Source organism: Pelodiscus sinensis, chromosome 4 (genome assembly GCF_052426305.1).
Source record: "Pelodiscus sinensis isolate ZL-2025 chromosome 4, ASM5242630v1, whole genome shotgun sequence".
Lineage (NCBI taxonomy): Eukaryota > Metazoa > Chordata > Testudines > Trionychidae > Pelodiscus > Pelodiscus sinensis.
In genome coordinates this window covers 94,141,831-94,163,957 of record NC_143055.1, presented here as the reverse complement: position 1 = coordinate 94,163,957, position 22,127 = coordinate 94,141,831, and the positions used below count along the sequence as shown (strand labels likewise).

General features: G+C 42.6%; 1 protein-coding gene across 3 annotated transcripts in view; it reads left to right on the top strand.

Moving 5' to 3' along the window:
* Positions 1-22,127, top strand: part of INPP4B (inositol polyphosphate-4-phosphatase type II B) — a 476,735-nt gene that overhangs the window by 140,824 nt on the left and 313,784 nt on the right. Inside the window, exon 3 of one of the 3 annotated variants that reach the window (XM_089777992.1) lies at positions 5,739-5,773. The exons of the other annotated variants lie outside the window; for them this stretch is intronic. The gene's annotated coding sequence lies outside the window, so the exon portion shown is untranslated. The remainder of the gene's footprint in view (positions 1-5,738; positions 5,774-22,127) is intronic. 3 annotated transcript variants of the gene reach the window in all.

Below are 22,127 nucleotides of genomic sequence, written 5' to 3'. Positions count from 1 at the left end.
TATTTTTATTCAGCCATATGTCTCTACTGTAACACTTTAAGAGGTTAGCTCATGCACAATTTATTCATTTGATATTTATCGTAATATTAATAGTGATTAAACTCATTTGGTACTAAACTGAATGTCATAAGTACTTTTACAGGGTTTCCATTGTAACTGAGGATTAACAGTGTACTATTTCTTTAATATGTTACAATTTTTATTGCAATCTAGATTGGTGCCCTTTATGTCATGTGGTTTTGATCAATTTCATGGTGTCTAATAATATATTAAATGTTTAAGGGATGATGTTCATAGCAAAGGAGTGTATGAGGCAGTAAATGGCTTTTGCAGGTGATTAAATGATGATTTTGTTTTTGTCTCTTTGAAGGTAAGGTGTCTGATAGCTGAGAAGGCTTTTTTTTTTTTAGAGAATATTTCAGTATTTTTCTTATTAGACTAAACAAAAGGAGTTTCAACAAGTTTCATTGTCTGGGTATGCTGAATGGAGAACAGGAAACACTACATATGGATTTTAATCAGGCCACAATTTTATCTGATAGATGTCAGGGACTATCCAGCAGAAAAAATGTACCGTACAGGCAAATCCATGTTTATTCAAATACTTGGGGCTTCTACCAGCCACCTCCCCCTCTATTTCCATTCCTGTAGTCCAGCCAATCCATGGCTTGACCTTACCATCCACCAAACTCATAGGAGGTAGGGATGTTAGATACTGTGTGAAGGAATAGAAGTATAATTGCACCAAATTTTAGCCATTACATAACTATTTGTTCCCAGGGCCAACAGCCAGTGATCTCTCAGCTCCATTCATGAAGAGGCCCTCTGCCACTTGACCTCTGTCGGAGGCAGCAGCGCGGAGTGGCAGTAGCCCCTGTCCACAGAGGGCCAAGCTCTCATTGGACAGAAGCTGTGTTGACATCCACGGAGCAGCCTCTGTTCGAGGCGAGCCCAGGTCTGCCACATACAGATACTGTTCTGCAGCAGCCCCTCCTGTCCCTCCTGCTCTGCACTACTGCCTGTGATACAAAGGCAGCAGCAGGGGTTGGGGGGCAGGCGGAGCTGGTACTCATGGGGAGCCGGCTTTTAAGACAGCTCTCTCTTCCCCCCCCCCCCCCATTGCCTCTGTGGGAGGCAGCAGCAGCGGGGGAGCGGGAGGCGGCCGGTGGGGTTCCACGGAGCTGGCATGCACAGAGAGCCAGCCTAAAAGCTGGCTCCCCACACATATTGGCTCTTGTCTGCCCCCTCTCACCCTCTGTACTGCTGTTTCTCTATCAGACAGCAGGCATCTCCATGGGATCTGGTGCTCATGGGGAGCCAGCTTAAAAGCTGGCTCCTCATGTGCTCCAGCTCCCATCTCCCCTCCACCTTACTGTCTCTGGGAGTGTCTAGACTACACCTCTCTGTCTACAGAGAGATGTAGATTAGGCATGTCGAAATTGCTAACGAAGCTGGGATTTAAATATCCCACGCCTCATTAGCATAAACATGACCACCACTTTTTTAGAAACGGAGTTATTTTGAAAAAACGGCAGTCTAGAGGCAGATCTGTTGAAACTAAAGCCTTTTTCGACAGATCCTGTAAACCTCATTTTTTGAGGAATATAGGATCTGTTGAAAAATGCTTTATTTTCGACGGATCCAAGTCTAGACTACCGTTTTTTCAAAAACTCTGTTTCAGAAAAAAGCGGCGGCCATGTTTAAGCTAATGATGCTCAGGATACTTAAATCCTGGCTTCATTAGCAATTTCGATGTGCTTGATTTGCATCCCTCTGTCGACAGTCTGATATAGAGGCAGCGGGGTGAGGGAGAGTGCATTTAGTTGACAGGATTAAGTCATCACTGCAAAGCTAACTACAGTCCACCCTTTCCACCAGTCACTGACTTCATTTTCATGTCCATAAAGCAGGGATCTTCTCCTTCAACAAGCCCAGACAACATTCATCTCATTTTAATTATGGTGCAGTCCTTTTCTTGAGAAAAAAATAGGATTTCAGGGTTTACTGTTTTTGTCTTTCCAGTTTGAAAATGGATTGTTGATAAAAATCTGTTGGAAGGATTTGCTGTCACTTGCTTTTTAAAAGCGATGTGATTTAATAAACAAAGTTCAAGTGTTTAACGTTGAGTGCCAATGTAGCTCATATGCACGCTTGCAAACAAGTAGAGGTTGGATCTCCCTGGTCCGGCACCCTCAGGACCTGACTAGCCCTAGATGAAGGAGTTTTCCAGACTGGAGAGATCATTTCAGGCCCCCTGCTGCTGCCCCCTCCCACCATGCTTTCTGGATCCCCCACAACTCAGCTGACCCACACGCTGGCTCCCGCCCCTCCTTCACAGCCCAACTGAGCTGTGCACCAGCTCCCAGGCTCCCACCCTCTGCAGCATGCTAGGGCTCTCTGGTTCTGGAACATCTGTGCTCATGCCGGACCACGGATGTTGCCAGACCAGCGAATCCTGGATTTTAGAAGTGCAACCTGGCATATGCAGCGCCATATTTATTGTACACCTTTCCCTTCACCAATTTTTGGAAATATTGCCCAGAGTATTACTAACAATTTCATTGTCATTTCTGAGAAAATATTAGAAATGTTTGGGCTATGACTGGCTGTAATTTATTTTGATTTTTAATGTATGCTTAAATGTATTGAATTGCTCATTAAGATCACTGTTCGGCATATTAAAGTACAAGAAATTTGAGGAATATTTTCACAAATGAGACTGACTTAGACATGTAATTGTTGGACAGTAAAGATGAGATTAAACCTGAACTTAATTCTGAATAACATTTCCTGGCTGTTGTGACAAAGTAAGCATTGACATTTCCAGAAGATCGTAAACTTTTATCGCATTTCAGCCAATGCTTTATGATAGTCCTTCCTTTTCATAACAGCCACAGGATATATTATAATTTTGTTCTGGAAATACTTTTGTGAAAGTTAATTACTGCTATCTGTGATCAAATGTTTGACATAATTAAGTGTCACAAAAAGAGAGTTTTGAATTTCTGTAACCAAAGAATAATGAAATGCAGAAGGCTAAGATAAAATTATAGTAACATATGCCTGTTCAATGAGCATGAAGTAAAGTCATTGTGGGATGCCAGTGAACTCTTCATATAAACACATGAAAGTACAATACAGAAAGCAGAATGAAAGCTGAACTTCCTGCCCTTCCTAAGACTTCCACAATGGAGACTATTATATTTAATTTCAGACAGAATAAATTTGTGAGTATATATTGTATTAGAGATAGTTACGTCAAAGCACAAGTTTATTTGAGGTTTTTTTTAAATTAATTCTGACTTCTGACTCCACAGGGTGGACTAATGGATAGCTCCACCCACATGTAATTCAGACAGGAAAATGGTCACCTGGAAGTTTAGCTTTGGCCTGTGACTCCATCCATTTTTCTCCATTTCATCTGAATCTTCTTCCCCTTGCCTTGCAATATAGAGGCAGCTTGAGTCAGTGCCATTCTTTCTCTGGTACAGGCAGTCCCCGGGTTACGTACAAGATAGGGACTATAGGTTTGTTCTTAAGTTGAATCTGTATGCAAGTCGGAACTGGCGTCCAGATTCAACCGCTGCTGAAACTGATCAGTTTCAACAGCGGCTGAATCTGGACGCCAGTTCTGACTTGCATACAGATTCAACTTAAGAACCCCAGGCATCCCCAAGTCAGCTGCTGCTGAAACTGATCAGCGGCTGATTCCAGGAAGCCCGGGGCAGGGGATTCCTGTAGTCAGCCACTGGTCAGTTTCAGCAGCAGCTGACTTGGGGATGCCTGGGGCAGAGCAGCTGGGGTGCTGCCGGGTTGGTCCAGTAGCGCCCAGAGCGGTGCTACGGGACCAACCGGCAGCGCCCCAGCTGCTGTACCAAAGGCGTCCGGAGCAAAGCCACGCAGCATGGGGGCAGCGGGATAGCTCAGACGCGCCGTGGCTGTCCTGCTGCCCTCGGGCTCCGCGGCTTTGCTCTGCTTTGCTCCCCGTCCCCCTGGTCTTCAGAAGACCAGGGGGACGGGGAGCAAAGCAGAGCAAAGCCCCGGAGCACGCGGGCAGCGGACAGCCCAGACGCGTCTGGGCTGCCCACTGCCCGCGTGTTCCGCCGCGTTGCTTCCTCTCCCTGGTCTGCTGGAGACCAGGGAGAGGTCCCCATTTTTAACTGCGGATCCGACGTAAGTCGGATCCGCGTAACTCGGGGACTGCCTGTACATGTGCATGTTTGCTGAATCTCAGCAATTTTTACTTTGTTTAGGCCATATCCTGTGGCTGCTTTATGTCTGTGGGAGAATGGGTCAGAAATGTGGATACTTGCTTACACCTCCATAGAGGAGAGATTTTCAAGGGAAGCTAAGATAGAACACTAAAAGGATACTTTGACTGAAAAAACTTTGAACTTGAATAATCAGGAATCTGAGAAACAGCCTAACCTTAGCAAACCCACACCAGAAGGCTTATGGAATGATGGGGGAAAACTGACTCAATAGCCAATAGTTGGACAGACACACATCAGTGGGAGAAGACTGTACATAGTCTACATTCTGGGGTGCCGTTCTTCTTACTTGGAAAGACTATCTTCTTGAACCTTCTTTTCTCTCAAGCCAAAGCTTGAAGAAAGGTGACTTGCATCATTGTGCACAATAGGGCATTAGGACATATACTTTTCGACATGGAAGCTGAATTTTCTGTCTCTAGAAAAATCTCAGTCCTATAGATCCAAATACCAAGCCCACAGTAGCTAGTAAGATGCTAATTAAGATGATTCCTGTGCAAGGAATGTTTTATTTACATTAATTTGTTCTGTTGTCTATCTTATGCAATCAGAGGTAAAAGAATGCATTCGGAGGTAGAGAATACATAAAGTTGTATCTAGCTATATCCAAGCAAAAATCAGCGAAGCAAACAATCTTAGGACTGCAAGGTTTAAACTCTTTCGAAAATAAGAAAACATTGAATTAACCAGGGAAGGTGTTTTTATTATTTGTAGGCTGTACTGTGTGTATGGAAGCCTCTCAAAGTCACTTGGTTTCCTTTCCACTGTACCTACTTGATTGCTACTAGAGGTTGATTGGAATGATCAACCAAACATTGGTCCTAACTTCAAAGACATATTCTAGAAAAATATGCATCTGGAAACACTGCTGACTTCCCCTTAGCTACTGCTTTTTAAATTCATATTAGGAGCAAATATGATACTTTACTGTTCCTGAAAATGACTTAAAGGGGGACAGCTAATTTTTTTAATCCAAATTTGGATTATCAGTCCTATTACCTAGAAGCAGGTGTACTGCAAGTAAATAGCCATTGTATAAACTTCCTAGCAAACAAACTCCTGATACTGCAAACATTTTTCAGTGGGATGGCTTATATACACTTAATTGGGACTACTTATAGTCTACAAAGTTAAACAAGTAATCTTTTCAGGCTTGCGGATCTAAGCATCAAAGTTCTGTGTCAGAAGTAGGCTTTCTACTGAGTGAGATATGACCTGACACGTTTTGTGGGCTTATCAAATGTTTTAACATTCATTATAAATTAAGATTATTTTACTTGTTTGCTTTGTGGTTAGCACACAATGTATTTAACTTTTGAGAAAAATTGAATATCCTGTCTGTTTAGCTCTATTCATGTCACACTTGAGTCAGTCAGTGAAGTCCTGCAATCAATCAATCAATCAATCAATCAATCAATGTGTTTATGTATAAAAATAATTTCCTACTTTCCATTTTTGTGTTTACAGATTTTAATGTCTTGCCTCTGTTTCCTTGAGGGGAGGTATGGCTCTGTTTTTTTTTTAATAGTTTACTTTTATTTACATAATTTTCTAACTTGCATGCTGATGTAGATGCTATTTCACTTCTATTACAGTAATCCACATAGTAAATGTATAACTTGAACTTTTATGCTTATATTAGCAAGTTTTGGTGATGCTAGCAATATTATGTTGCCTGAAGACAAGTCAGATTGATAGCTATTTCAATCTTTTTGCCATTATTTTTAGTGGTAAATTATTTTGACACACACAAAAATTAAAGAAAGAAACAAATTATCATAATCTTTTATCTTGAGCTAGTGGAATCTACAATTCCTTTTAAGAGGCAGTAATGCAAAATGTGTTAATACATTAGGAAATGTTCATTTTCCCTGTTCCAAATAAATGATGTTAAAATGCAACAAATGTTGTACATAATTGTCTTTAAAATACCATTTACGTTTAAAGACCAGCACCTCTTTCACTCAAAGCATATGAATCTTGGGGTTTTTTTGTGCACATTGTTAGGCTTAGTCTCCCTGACTCTGACTTGTTTCTATTTTTTTCTTCTACATCTATATTTTGAAAGATTTTTCTCCTGTTGTTTAGGAATTCCCACAAAATTGACTTTCATGCAGGCTCAGGGCTGAATATTCAAAGGAAAAATTCTTATAAAAAACACCAGTACTTGTTCTACTCAAGAGCAGAATAGACTATTCTAAATCATGTGGTAGTAACGATCAGACTGAAATTATCAATTTAGCAATTATAAAAGAGAAATTAATCAGTGATTCACTGTTATGCTGGAGGGGTACAATGAATGGGGTTCCACAGGGATTAGTTCTGGGACTGGTTGTGCCCAATATCTTCATCAATTCTTTAGATAATAGCATAGAGAGAACACTTAGAAATGTTGTGGATAATACCAAGCCAGGAGGAATTGAAGTGCTTTGGAGGCTATGATTATAATTAAAAATAATCTGGACAAACTGGAGAAATGTTCTGAAGTAAATAGGATGAAATTTAATAAGAACAAATGCAAAGTTCTCCAGTTAGGAAGAAACAATCAGTTGCACACATACAAAATGAGAAAGGTCTTCATAGGAGGGAGTACTGCTGAAAGGGATCTACGTGTCTCAGTGAATCATATGATAAATATAATCATGTTGGGAAAAAGCAAACCTCATTCTGAGATGTATTAACATAAGTGTAGTGAGAAAGACACAAGAATTTCAGCACTGATTAGGCCTCAACTGGAGTATTGTTTCCAGTTCTGGGTACCACATTTGAGGAAATATGTGGACAAATTGGAGAAGGTTCAGAGAAAAGCAACAAAAATGATTAAAGGTCTTGAAAACATGACCTATGAGGGAAGAAAAAGAATTGGGTTTGTTTAGTTCGGAAAAGAAAAGCCTGAGAAGAGACATAACAGCTTTCAACAACCTTAAAGGATGTTACAAGGAGGAGGCAGAAACATTATCTTGAACCCCTGATGATAGGACATGAAGCAATGGACTTGCAGCAAGAGAGGTTTCGGTTGGATTTTGGGAAAAGCTTCCAAATTGTCAGGGTGGCTAAGCACTGTAATAAATTGCCTAGAGAGGTTGCGGAATCTCCATCATTATAGGTTTTTAAGAGCAGGTTAGACAAACACCTATCAGAGACGGTCTAGATGGTGCTAGATCCTGCCATGAGTGCAGAGAGTGGACTTGATGACCTCTTGAGGTTCCTTCCAGTTCTATGATCCTATAATTACTTAGCATCAGTTTCACAAATGTGCAAGCAGCAACATGGTTTTGTTTGTAGCTTTGTTTTAATATATAATCATTTGGGGAATCCACAAAAAATCTTTTGAAGTTTTTACTGCAGAAAACAAGCTTGCAGATCAAGGACAACTTAGTTATAGAAATGGTTGTTCTAATGAATTTTTTAGAAGATCCCTCCCTGCAGCACTTTATTTTTGATTAAGAAACACATCCTGAAATCTAGGATTTTAGTTTCATTGGAGTCCTAATGTATTTTCTCGATGCTCTATACAGAATCTCAGCTGTTGTTTAGAAAGTATGTAGTAGACATATAGTGTGCCATCCGATACGTAGGCCAGATCTACACTTGGGGATAAGTTCGAACCAAGATACACAACTCCAGCTATGTTAATTGTGTAGTCGGAGTTTACGTATCTTGATTCAAACTTTTGTGCTGTCTGCACAGTGGGAGGTCAATGAGAGAAATGCTTCTGTCCTATACGTAAGGAGTAGGATTACTGGTGCTAATAGAGGTGCCTTCAGTGTTTGATTTAGTAGGTCTTTACTAGACGTGCTAAGTCGAATGCTAGAAGATCAATCTCTGGAGTGTCGATCTGCAGGTAAGTATAGACATGGCTTTAATTTTATCTGTGGTGCTATAAAGAGTACTGACTGGTAACCTTCTATAGGAACTGTTTTACTGCTTGGAAATGGTCATATATGACAGCACAAACTACAAGTACATGAGCTGGAAGTAAATGTACTAAACATCTAGCTCAGTGGCTTTTCCAAGTATGGGTTGCAGCCAAGTACTGGGTTCTAGAATATTATGCACTGGTTTGCCTTGCTATAGGGTGAGCAGGGGGAGTGCTAGGGCATGTTTCCTGCCTATCCTGGCAATGTGAACTGCCCTGGAAGCAGTCAGCATCAGGTCCTGTGCCTACGTAGGAGGCCAGAGGGCTCCTTGCCCTGTCTCCTCCCCGAGGAATGGCTTCATGCTCCCATTGGTCAAGAACTGCAGAGCTGCAGAAGTGTAGAGCTGCTTGCACACTTCCACCTAAGAGCTGGACCTGCTCTGGTTGCTTCTGGGATGCAGCTTGTTCCGCAGTTACAGGACAGGCAAGAAGCCTACCCTTGTTACCCCCATTGACTGGGTGCCTCCAGAGGTAAGCCTGCACTCCAACTTTGTGCTCTAATCCCCTGCCCCCTCCTACATCCCAAACCCATAATTGTTCACTCCATTCCAGAGCCCTCACTCCCAACTCAGAGTGCTCTCCCTAAGTCAACCCACAGCACTTTACTGCACTCTGAATCGCTTGATACCCCCTTTCCAGAAACCGCACTCTAGTGAAAAGATATAATTATGTTGGGTCATGGGTATTATGGGACTATCCAAATGGAAGTATGCTTATGAATGGAAAATTCTTTATACAAAATGTTTTGTGTAAGATGGTACATAAAAAGTTGTCATCTGCTAACTGTATATATTCTATTTCTGTGCATATATCATTCCTGTATTTGAAGTTAGAAATATGGCCTATAAACTAGAGATGTTAAAAAGTGGGTAATTGGGTAACTGTGTAATGACTGAAAATTTCAGCAGTTGCAGTCACACACACCTGCACCACGGGTGACAGTCAGTTCTCCGGGAGCTGGTGCATGCTGGGTGCTAGTTTTTAAGATGGTTCCAGCTCCTGCCCCGCTCCCAGGGAGCCAATTGTTGCCACATGCTGTTGCCTCCAATACAGAGCCAGCAGCATGGGGTGGCAGCTAGCTACCCAAGAGTGGGGCGGGAGCCTGCGTGTAACCATTCATGATAAGCAATACACCTAGGTTTACTGGTTAACCGTGTCAATGGTTATCCTGTTATATCCCTAGTATAAACCTGTTTTACTGATGCTACATGCTAAGTGAGGGCCATCAAGATTATTTCAGAAACTGGGTTTCTCATGGATAAAGACAATGATCTGTAAGTGGGTTTGTTTTTTCCTATAGATCTGTCCATTTGATGTCTGAGAATCCCCACAAGGACATGGGTTTTAGGTCACCTAATGCTGGGACCCATCTTGATCCTTTTGCTTTTCCAGTGAAAGTGAGAAAGTTTAACTGAATACACAGAGGATTTCTGCCTTGCAGTGGTGACCTCTGGGGAAGGAAACAAGGAGTACACAATCCATGTGACTCCTCCCTGCACCCTCCTAGGAAAGCGAGGGGCCTGGGACAACCCCTCCCCGCCCCCGTTCCAGGCTGTACCTCTTCCTCCCTCTGCTCTGCCCTCGCTCCATCTGTTACCCCAATCCCTCTTTCCCGAGAGCCATGATCGGGAGGATTAGCAGGGACCTAATACAGGCAGCAGGGGTTGCCCTCCCATATTTACTTGTGGTGGCAGGAAGTGGAGTGACCTGGCCCCAGCCCACTCTGCTGTCCTAGTTGCGTTGCTCCACTTCCTGCTGTCACTGGTGGTTGTGGGGGTGGTCCCACCCCTTCCCACAAGCCCCCTCCTCCAAGTGACATGGCTAGGAGCTGGGGAAGCTTGAGCAGGGTAGGCTTGGTGACCCCAGTTCTTACTACTGCCGGTGAGTGCGGGATGGGGCTGGGGAGATCCCTATTGCTGGCATCAAGTCCCCAGATTGTCCTAGACCCCAGAGGTGCCCCCCCAAAGTGCAGGGTCCAGGGCAGTGGCCCCAAACAATGGGGGCTGCTGGTCCCTTGCCCCTCCTCTGCACAGCATGTGGGGGTTTCTCATCACCTTCCATGCTGCACCCCATATATAGCCCCTGCTCCCTTGGGCAAAATATATATAAAGGTGGGGAAATCAAACAATAGAGGGCTGCTGCCAAACTCCAGGACACCTCTGCTTATCACCCAAGATAACTGCTAGAAACAGCTAACATTGAACAGGGGAAAGGATCAAGCCCAGACTAGGAAGCTTTCCAGCTGATGAAAAAGATGATTAAAACTCCTGATAAGGAAAGATGTTGCATGTTCTTAGTGCATTAGGCTTAGCTGGCATGTTTTGTTTTGTTTTGTTTAGCTTAGTAAATTGCTTTGTGCTGTGTGCTGTTACTTACAACCACTTACATCCTACCTTTTATCCTTACCACAATCACTTATTAATAAACCCAGTGTAAATAATTGTTTGGGGGGGAGGGGGAAGATGACAAGTAGCTGTGCATATCTCTTTTATGTAAGAAAGAGGGCATACAATATGATCTTGTTCTGTATAAAACTTGATACAGAGTAAGATGAATTTATCTAGGGTTCTTGTCCCATTGGGGCTGTGCACGTGGGTGCCGAGGCAAGTCCCTTTAACCGAGCCTTCCCAGAGCTGAGCTGATCTCAGTGTTTGGATTACTCTGTATAGGGCTGTGACCTCACCTCTGTGTCAGTGCTGGAGGAGGATGGAGAATCTGGCTTAGCGAGACAGAGTAATGCACAGGGATGCACAGGAAGGCTGGTTCAGTGGTATTTCAGCACATCAAGTGACAGCCACAAGGGGATTTCTGTGACTGAACCCGTCACAATGGGCATCAACAATGTTCTTCAGCTGGGTCGTATAGCATAGCCTTTTACACACATCACAGTATGTAAAATGAATGGATGCACTTTGTCTTGCACACAGTTTTATGCAATACAATATGAAGTTACATCCTTCTCCGGCAAAGTATGTAGGTTAGTGCTGGGAAAGGTAATGTAGAAGTGTAATAAAAGGGCTGGAAGAATCATGAGCACACTTGTTGAGTGGTTGGTTAAAACCAGCATATTATAATTATTTTGCTAAAATGAGTCACTGAAAAATAATATTCTAATAATAAACTCTTGTATTAACTAGACCTTATTTGTTTGTATATTTTCCATTAAAATCAGACCTTAAGTGTAATATATTCAGCTTACTACTTTGTCAGTAGACTCTCTTTTTTCCAGCCTGTGGATATTGGTCATAATTTGATTTGAAAAACAAAAAGCTTGGTTTGTAAATGCTTTGTTTGAAATTAAAATGTTAAATCATGAAAACTGGTGACACTAAGTGCCTGTTGTATCCAAGGGCACCTTTAGGCTAAAAAACCTTATACTGGGACATTGCTTGCTCGTCTTCATCTTACTGTCAGGGAGTGAGGAAAGTACACAGCTTCCATGCATTCCTCTCACTCGTGGCTAGTGAGAGAAAGGGGTAGAAGAGTAAATGATGCAAGCTGTGTACTCTCCTCTTACTCCATGATAAAGAGGGGAAGGGAAGAAAAGCAGTCAGCATCCCAGTATGAGATAGGGATGTTACATTTAGATTAATTGGCTAATCGAACAGTCAATGCAATTGGTATCGACTTTTTGATTAGTCGATAAGGACGCCTCTGCCTTTCAAATATAGCAACAACCCCAGGACTATTGCTACACTTCAAAGGTGAATGCTGCAGGGAGTACAGGGCCATCAGGGGATTCAAGCAGTCCCCCGCTGGCCCTTTTCTCCCTGCAGAGTTTCAAAGCATCAGTGCCGCATGGAACCCCGGGGTCAGCTGAGGAGCCTGATACTGGGCTTCTCGTGGTGTTTCAAAATGGCAGCACCATATAGAGTCTGGGGTCTGTGGGGGAGTCCCCAGCTGCCCCTGGGCTCCACATAGTGCTGCTGCTTTGAAACACCATGTGGAGCCTGGGGCAAGCTAGGGACTCACAGCAGGCCCTGGGCTGCATGCGGCATTTCAAAGTCACAGACCCTAGGCTCCATGTGGTGCTGCCGCTTTGAAGCACACCCCGTTCTCCCCTAGCTGCCTCTTTCTGATATAGGCAGTGGGAGGTGGGGCAGGGAGTGACTAGTTGACTAGAGTGACAACTATCCAATAAGCATTTGCTTATTGGCTAGTCAACTAGTCGTTCACATCCCTAGTACAAGTGGCTTTAGTCTCCTCCTGAGTCGCACCCTTGCTTATATCTCCTTTTAATAGACGCAGTATATACTGCCCTTTGCATGTAAGCTAGAATGGGAATGCAGGGCTACGGTAATTATTCAGACTTGTCTGAGTTGTCTCTTCACAAAAATACAACATTCACAAGCTAAGATTTGATACGTCATTACTATGCATTTCCTTTTTAATGCTTGGATTCTGAAAATATGATAGATACACTGGTACAGACAGCAAGCTTAGCTTCAAAAATTGAGTCAAGCTTTCTGACCCACTGTGATTCCTCTACTATTTCATAAAGGCACTGCAGGAATAAAAACTGACCACAGCAGTCCAGCTTGTGAAGGTTAAACCCTAGCAGATGTAGAGTCAATTTAGCTGACATCTATTCCACCTCCCCTGCATCACTGATACAGAACGGAATGGGAAGAGTGGCATGGCTGGAGCATATTGCACCTCAGCAGTTTCACTGCTAACAGATTGCGTGTGTGGAGACTAACACCAGCAGATGGAGTTAATAGCAACTCTTTTCCCCTGTCTGCTGTGAACTCCACTTGGACTATAGCAGGTGCTAATATTGGTGAGAGAATCGAGGCACTGCAACTTAGTCTCTGAGGCGCTGTCTATACTGCAGATTTATTTTGAAATAATTCATATTATTTTAAAATAACAGAGTGCACATCTACACAGCAAGCCCTTTATTTCAAAATAACAGGCTTGTTACTCCAACTTGTGTAATCCTCATTTTACAAGGAGTAAGGGAAGTCGAAAGAAGAGTGTTCTTTCTTCAACTTCCTGCTGTGTAGACAGCGCCAAAAGCTGAGTTAAGGCACTTTTACTTTAGCTACACAATTAATGTAGCTGAAGTTGTGTATCTTAATTCAACTTTAACCTGCAGTGTAGATGTTCTCTTAAAGCCCCTACCTCTGTTGCTGTAAGACAAAATTCAGCTCAGCAAAAAATCTGAGCCGCCATATTTTTCTAAAATTTTTTTCAGGATTTTTAATGTTCAGGTTTTTTAATTCAAGTAAATGAACATATATATGTTAAAGTTAACCAGTTGGGTGCTGAATGATTAAATTATTAAATAAATGAGCTGAGATGACTGGGCTCATAGTTGAAAACTAACTTCATATTACTTAGTAGCTTTAAACTGTTGTGGAAAGAATTTGTTGCAATAAATACACTTTCTACATGCTATGCTTCATTTCTGCGAGCTTGTCATGTTCAAGGAAAGCACTCCTTGGTAAGAATGTACTGTGTATCAATAATATGTTATCCCAATAGTTGTGCTTTGGTTATTGAAAGAAACTTCCATTACAAGGATCAGTGGAAAATATATTCTCTCTCTCTACCTGCTTCTTTGTCCTCTCCAACTGTTTCAGTTATGGAGGCCTGTACCAAGGCAAATTGATAACATTTTGTTACAGAGATAGCCCTTAGTAAGGGGCAGCAACATAGCCCCTAGAGCACATTAGAGAATGAACTATAGTTTAAAGTCATACCCAGCCCTTCTCAGCCAGAAAAAGGGTTACTGTAATAAGAGACATTTAATGAAGAGAACCTGGAGGATTTCAGAGGATCTTCCCTGAAAACTATGGCTGTAAAACTTGAAGACATGCATTGCATTTAAGCAATTCATCCCCAAATAGTTCCATTCTTTTAAAAAAGAAACAGAGGACTATGGTGCATTATTTATCAGTCAGCCTAACTTCAATCATTTGTTCTAGTATTCTCCAGGTATCAAACTACCAATTGGTAAGCTCCTTGAAAGAAATAGGGTGAAAAGTAATAACCAGCATGGATTTGTCAAAAGCAAATCATGCCAAGCCTGCCCAGTTTTTTTCTGTGATAGTGTTACTGGCCTATTTGATGGTGGGGGAAGCAGTAGATAGGATATATCTGAATTTAGTAAGGCTTTTGATACAGTCCCACCTGACAGTCTAGAGAAATGTGGTCTAGATGAAATTATTGTTAGATGGAAGCACAGCTGGTTTCATCTGAAGAAGTGGGTTGTAGCCATGAAAGCTCATGATACCATCTACATGTTTTGTTAGTCTTTAAGGTGCTGCTAGACTATTTGTTGTTTTTTAAGTTTTTCCGGTTACAGACTAACTTGGCTACTTCTCTGAAGTGGTTGATAAAGAGTTATCAATGGTTTGCTGTCAAACAAAGATGTATAGTCAGGGGCAGCAGCTCGGTTCTGGGTCTGGTACTAGTCAATATTCTCATTAATGAATTGACTAATGGATTGGGGTTAATGCTTGTTAAATGTGCAGGTGACACCAGAGTTGGAAGGGTTCCAAGCACTCTGAAGGATAGGATTTGAATTGAACATGACATTGATAAATTGGACACTAGGTCTAAAATCAACAAAATGAAATACATTGAAGACAAGTGCAAAGTACTACACTTAAGAATTAAACATTCAATGCATGTCTACAACATGCACAATAATTGGCTAGGATCTAGTACTGCTAAAAAACTTGTAGTATTATAGTACATCACAAATTGAATACGAGTATGTAGCCAGACACAAACCCCATCTTGTTTTTCCATGAACCCCATCTTGTCCCCCCCCCCCCGAGAGCAAGAGAAAGGCAGTCAGCCTTTGATGCCCTGGGAACGCAGGTGTGGTGCCTGTCCCTGACTCTACCATAAACAGAAACCAGACAGTAAATGGGCTAGCTGACGACTGGGAGGTCTCCCGTCGCCGTGATGGCTAGTATCAGTAATTGACACGTCTGCACTGTCTCAAGAGAGGAATCTTCGCCCATCACATACCAGAGGTGCCCATTGTCTGCATCTTCCCAGGTGTGAATTATGCTTTGCACCCTTCGTGGGAAACTTGGCATTCAAAGCCATTTTTCCTAATTGGCCACTTGAGACCAGGAAGAAGCCCATGTGACCCAAGGGGTATAAAGAGGGTTTAGTTGCCCACCCCATTTGAGCTCCAATCACCTACACCTGCTGGCAGGTATTGATTGTCTTCCGAGGTCCGTGGGACGCCCAACCTCGCCCTACTTCTTCCCGAGGGATTGAGAGAAAGATGCTGGCCACGCCAAGTCTGGAACGCAGGGGTGAGAATTGTACCTGCAATGTGTTTTCTTTATGTGTACACTCTAATTGTGTCTCTGTTGTAAGTTTAGTTACTGTATTATAGTTTCTTAAGGCAAACTGCTTCATTTCTATTGTAAACTGCCTTTGGTAAGGTGATTTAGCTATAAACTTTGGGAATAAGTGGGGTGCCCTCATTCACTTATAAAATATACATATACACTGAACCAAGTTTCTTTATTTCTTTTCTCTTTCTTTCTCCTATAAATAAGCCAGTGCGTGTCAAGCTTCTGACTTGAACCCGTGCTGCTGTACCCGAACCGAACACAAACAAAAGAACTTCAGCCGATCAAAAGGGACAGGTATAGGAAGAGCTTGGGTGTTTTGGATCGTGTCGCTTTCAGGGGACAGATCCATTGGGGCACATCTCAGCCTCCCCAGGCTGCCCGCTGCGAAGGGATTTCTGTATCCTAGCAGCTAAAATCTGAGGTGTTATAAGCTCTCCCTATAAACTCATTGGGGCACCCGTCAACCTCCTCCAGGTTGCCCGCTGCAAGGGACCCCGGTCTTAGCAGTTGAAGTCTCGGGTGTACACACACCGGGGCACACACACACCGGGGCGTCTGAGAGCCTGTTGGCTGCCCTCTGCGACAGGACCCCGGTCCTAGCAGTAAAGTCACAGATGTTAAACTATTTTTCGGGGTGCCCTCCAGCCTCCTAGGCTGCCCACTGCAACGAGACTTTGCGTCTCAGCAGTTGAAGACTTGGGTGTAACACACACACACACACACTGCCCTGACCATTTCGGCTGACAGAGTATTATAGTAGATCATAAATTGAATATGAGTCAACAGTGTGACAGCTGCAAAAAATGCTAATATCATTCTGTAGTATATTAACAGGAGTCTGATATGTAAGATATTGGAGGTAATTGTTCTGCTGTACTTTGCACTGGTGAGCCCTCTGCTGGAATATTGTGTTCAGCTGTTGGTGCCACATGTTAGGGAAGATGTGAACAAATTGGAGATAGTCCAGAGGAAAGCAATAAAAATGATAGAAGATTTTAAAAACCTGACCAATGAGGAAAGGATTTTTTTTAAGTCCAACTCTGGATATCTCTAATCTTGAGAAAAGATTGAGGAGAAACATTATAAGTCTTCAAATATGTTAAAGGCTATTGTAAAGAAAACAGTGATCAATTGTCCTCCATGTCCACTAAGGGTAGGTCAAAAAGTAATTCAGTTAATCTCTAACAAGGTTTAAGTTGGATATTAGAAGGCTCTTTTTATCTTTAAGGAGAGTTAAACCAACACCTGTCAGGGAAAGTCTTCAGATTTATCTCAGCATTGGGATGGAGTGCTCGATAAGATGACTTCCCAAAGTCCTTTCTAGCCCTATATTTCTGTGATTCTCTAAAAGCGTTATTAACGTATAAGAATCTCTCTAGTTTAGTCTTCTGTTTCAAACTTTTTTATAGTTGCTGTTTACGAGTAAACAGCTGATGCGTTCCATCCTGTATTTGAATGTGTTTTGTTGGTAGTCAAAAGAACTCTTGTATGGTGGAGAGTGTTGACATGCGTGTGCTTTGCTAATTTTATATCTTGAAGTGTAGTAACTGTATTGATGGTAAGGGAAAGTAGGTAAATGAAGTAGTGAAATCCAGGTATCCTGGAGGTGTTCTACCTGCACAGGATGGACACTTAAGGGTGCTAAGCCGTGGGCAATTGACTAATCGTGTAGTTGATACAGTTTGTATCAAATACAGGCGGCTCCCAACTTGCAACTCAATTGGTTCCCGGGGAAGCGGTCGCAAGTTGGGGGCATTGTAACTCAAACCCTAATTTATGATAGGCGCCATGAGCCGTCTTAAATGTGGGCCGAGGACGTAAGTTGGGGAGTTTTGGCCCCTTCCGCACTTACAAAAATGGATGTAAGTGCGGAGGGTGGAACTCGGGCGGTTGCATATTGGGGATTTCCTGTACACAATTTTTCAATGAGGTATGGCACTTTCTCTAAGCTCACACTGGTCCAGGAGCTACCTCTGCTGAGGTTCTTCAGTTTAAATGTAGTAGGAGCTGGGCGTGCAGGTAACCCAGCTTCTACTACATTTAAACTGAAGAGCTGCAGTGGGGATGGGTCTTGGGCTGGTATGAGCTGGGACAGAGCTGGCACCGCTGTGGCTCTGCATTTTAAATGTAGTAAGAGCCAGGCTTGCTCAGTCTTGGCTCGCGTCAGGTCCAGCAGCCCATCAATGGCCAGCCCCGGCCGCCATGAACAGAGGCTGCTCTGGAAGCAGCTAGGACTGGCTGCAAACAGGGGCTGCTGCTGGATTAGCTCTGCCCATGGTCAGCCTGGGCCACCACAGGGAGAGGGGCTGATTTGTGGCAGCCTCCCCCACCCTCCCCCCTACCAACCCAGCAGCAAGGGCTGGCAAAGTAAGTAGTTACGTAGTCAACTCGACTACCCAATAAGCTTAGCCTTATTGGGTAGTTGACTACTCGCTAATGGACACTGATAGAGAACAGGGCAGTGTGTGAGGGTGGGAATGTGATTTGAGTGTTACCAACTCCAAGTTTGAAAAATATGCATCAGTCTCTGCCCCGCAATCCAGGGATTGGCTTTATAGGGGAGTTGCAAGTATCCTGCCCTGTCTGTTATGTGCCCACCAAAGTCACTGGAACTTTAGCAGGCTGTGGCAAAGCCAAAGTGCTCCTGCAGCTGGCTGCTCTGGCGGTGTATCAGCTGCCCTCTCTTCTGGTGCCACAGTAGCCCCTGGTGGGTGACAGTATAATTGTAGCACTTTCCACCAGAATCTGTTCTGAAGGGAGGAAAAGAATCTGCAGGGGACATGAATTCTGCACGTAAGTTTCTTTTGTAAAAAAGTGCAGTGTCATAGGCCCTGGTCACTCTGGTTCTGGCACTGGTGATCTGCATTGTGTTCATTGTTTGTCAGGTTGGAAAATATTGATTTAAGTCTGGAAACAACGAAGTAAATAAAATAAGGAAGATCTGTACATTGACGTTCCTCTTACCGTAACTTGTATCATTTTGCTTCCTGATGAAAAATTGGAGTTTATTGGGCTCATGGGGCTAATTAGAGGCAATTTTTGAAATGCATTGATAAGTAAAGCAAAATCTTCACAACTCTCAAGGCAGAAAAACGTACTGCATATGAATAGAAGCTGTATTTTTAAAGTTGAGCATGTTGAGAATCTTAAACTGTTTTCCCTATTTCCTCCCAGAATATTACTAAACTACACCTCAGGGCAGACTGTCAGAAAAAAAGAGGGAGGGGGACACTCCAAATTGGTGGTATGACCAATAATTAAGTTTCATCAAGCCCTATGGAAAAACTGTTATACTGATTCAGTAGTTCAATGGATCAGTATAACAGTCTTTCCATGGGGTGCTAAAGAGTCCCCTTGGAATCTCCAGTCTGTCTTGTCACCCAGTCAAACTGAGCTTTGTGATTAATAGGTCACAAATAAAAATCACATTGCATCAAGTTTGTCCCAGTTCCATGAGACCAGTCACTTACCCTAATCTACTGGTACTCCAGATCTTACAATAAAACCAAAGCTGTCAGTCAGTTCTATCAAAACTTAAAAAACAATGAATCGTCTTGCAGCACCTTAGAGACTAACAAGAAATGGAGATGGTATCATGAGCTTTTGTGGACACAGCCCACTGTTTCAGATGAAACTAAAGAGGTGGGTTGCGCCCACAAAGCTCATGATGCCATCTACATCTTTTTTTTTTAGTCTCTAAGGGTATGTCTATACTACCCCGCTAGTGCGAACTAGCGGGGTAATGTATGCATACCGAACGTGCAAATGAAGCCCGGGATTTGAATTTCCCGGGCTTTATTTGCATAAGCCAGCCGGCGCCATTTTTAAATGCCGGCTTGTTCGAACCCCGTGCCGCGTGGCTACACGCAGCACGGGCTAGATAGTTCGGACTAGCAAGCCATTCCGAACTATCTGTACGCCTCGTGGAATGTGGAACGAGGTGTACAGATAGTTCGGAATGGCTTGCTAGTCCGAACTATCTAGCCCGTGCCGCGTGTAGCCACGCGGCACGGGGTTCAAACAAGCCGGCATTTAAAAATGGCGCCGGACGGCTTATGCAAATAAAGCCCGGGAAATTCAAATCCCGGGCTTCATTTGCACGTTCGGTATGCATACATTACCCCGCTAGTTCGCACTAGCGGGGTAGTGTAGACATACCCTAAGATTCTGCAAAACAATTCATTGTTTAAGTTTTTCCAGTTACAGACTATCAAGGAAACTTTTGAGTCAGTGCTATAGAAAACTAACGAAGGTTTATTAGCAGAGAGAAGGAAATGAGTTGTTGAGAGGCTAAAGAAGGTAAATGGCTTTACTTGCATGTGAATTGCAGTTTGTAATTTAAAATGGTGACGATGCTATAGATGACCAGTGTCCCTTTAAGTATGAAAGAACTATGCTTGAAGTTTTGTCACATGCCCAAGTAAATAAATAATTAGAGATTGCCTATTTCCTAGAACTAGAAGGAACCTTGAAAGGTCATTGAGTCCATTTCAATCCAGTCCCCTGCCTTCACAGCAGGACCAAGTACCATCCCTGACAAACTTTTGCCCCAGGTGGCCTCTGCAAGGATTGAACACACAACCCTGGGCTTAGCAGGCCAATACTCTAACCACTGAACTATCCCTCCTCCCTATAGTAATACCATAGATTGCTATAATTGAAAGAGGTTAGTAGCAAAATGGTACACTTTTATATGTTTTTCAGTTTGTTTACTGTGGGCATACGTCTTTCATTGTTTTCCCTATGTAATCACTTTCCTCTGTTTCTGTGGATTGTACATTACAATTTGGGGAAAAATAAAGAATAAGAAAATGTGATTATAAAAACACACATTGCCAGAAGCAGGAGTAGTTCCTTAAGCTACTTTTAACTCCATTTTAAAAATTGTCTTATTTCAAGCCGATGGTGCCCTTTTAAGGCACCTTACAACAGTTTTCAAAGCACATTTTTAACATTGTAGTGAATATGGATAGCTGCATTTTCTGCTCTGTTTAATTATGTAAAATGTGCTATTTTATCCTTTTGCAGTCCTTTATCAGTGTGCCTTTTATGGAGATTAGAACTTCAGTGAGAATGATATTTTTTTTAAAGAAATCTTATGTGTTAGTATTTGTACTGTTAAATTGTGTCTCAAACACAGGAACATATAATGTTGTCATGATCCATTTTGAGGAAACTCAATATGATAATAAGGAAATAGACAGTACAACCTTGGGATTGTAGCAAGCAGAGGCCAGAGGTGCTTGACAGCTACTTATCTTACATCCAATAGCCAGATGTTGTAATGTGACACAGTTGGCATAGTTAAAAACTGATGGCAGGATATTCACTCATTATGAATGACTTCTTAGGTAATACAGTGATCTCATGATATTACTTATAAAAACAGATGTCTGAAAAAATGTTACAAACACTACAGAGTGCTTTATTAAAATATAAAGATGTTATATATCTACAGAGCTGCTAGCTCTGTGTCTGTTACAAAGCTCAGTTACTGGTGGGTGTATGAGATCATAATACTCATGCAGGTTATAATGTCCTCCAGATAATATTACAAGATTTTAATAACGTGGAGCCTGCAGTAATGCCTTAGGTATCTATATTCAGTCTTGTGATTGGGATAAGTATGTGAGCAAGAAGCATTGTAAAGGAAAATAATGGATTTAAAAATGTGATAAATATATACCTCTGAGATATTTTTGGCATTTGCCTGCTAATATAAAGAAATGAAGGTGGTACCACCTGGTTTATTCAAAAAGATTTGTTTATTATGCATTGGTGACACATGGAATCACTAAGTCACTCATCTGAAAAACTACTGACAGCTGGAGCCACTTACCATTTTATATCCTCATAAAATTCTAGATAGTTTATTTTTGGTTTGCTGTATTAGATTGCTGTTGATGACTGGCAGAAAGAGAAGAATCTTGGACCAAAACCTGAAGTCTTACTTAGTCCAAACCTTCAACTGACTTATTTAAGGATTATTTCTCACTAGCTGGAGTTACCCAGCGTTGTTTGGGAAAGTTGATATAACTGATGTAAGGAGCCTGAGCAGAGGGAGGGGGAAGGGAACTGCGTGCCTGCCGCCGGTGCCCAAGCCCGCACTCCGCTTCCTTGTCCCTCTGCTGGCCTTAGTGAGTGACTGTCCCTGCTACTTCCCCCGGAAAGCCGCTTTTCCCCGCAGTGCCAAGCTTTGCGCATCCCCGGGGAGATGCGTCGGTTTCTCATCTCTTCCCTCCCACAGTACCTTAAAACCTTCTCCTGGATGAAAGGTTATCCCATGCAAAGTTTGGTTGTGGTAGCTCTTATAGTGTCCAAGTTATTAGCGCACAAACATTCTCCTTTATATATTATAGATAGATAAAAGGCTGTATTGCTTGGGGACACAGAGATTACACATTTTGGATTTACGTGGCAATGATTTGAAAAAATAAAGTTTGTCACATGTAATCTTTCTGTGATTACCTCCAAAATGTTGAATGTGTAATGAAGCTATAGGAGCCAACTTTTGCTGAATGGGTGAGATGAATAGATTATTTTTTAGCTCAGAGTACAGATATGGTCCCTGGATTGCCTAGATCCAGCCCCCGGGGCTCAGAGCTCCTCCCC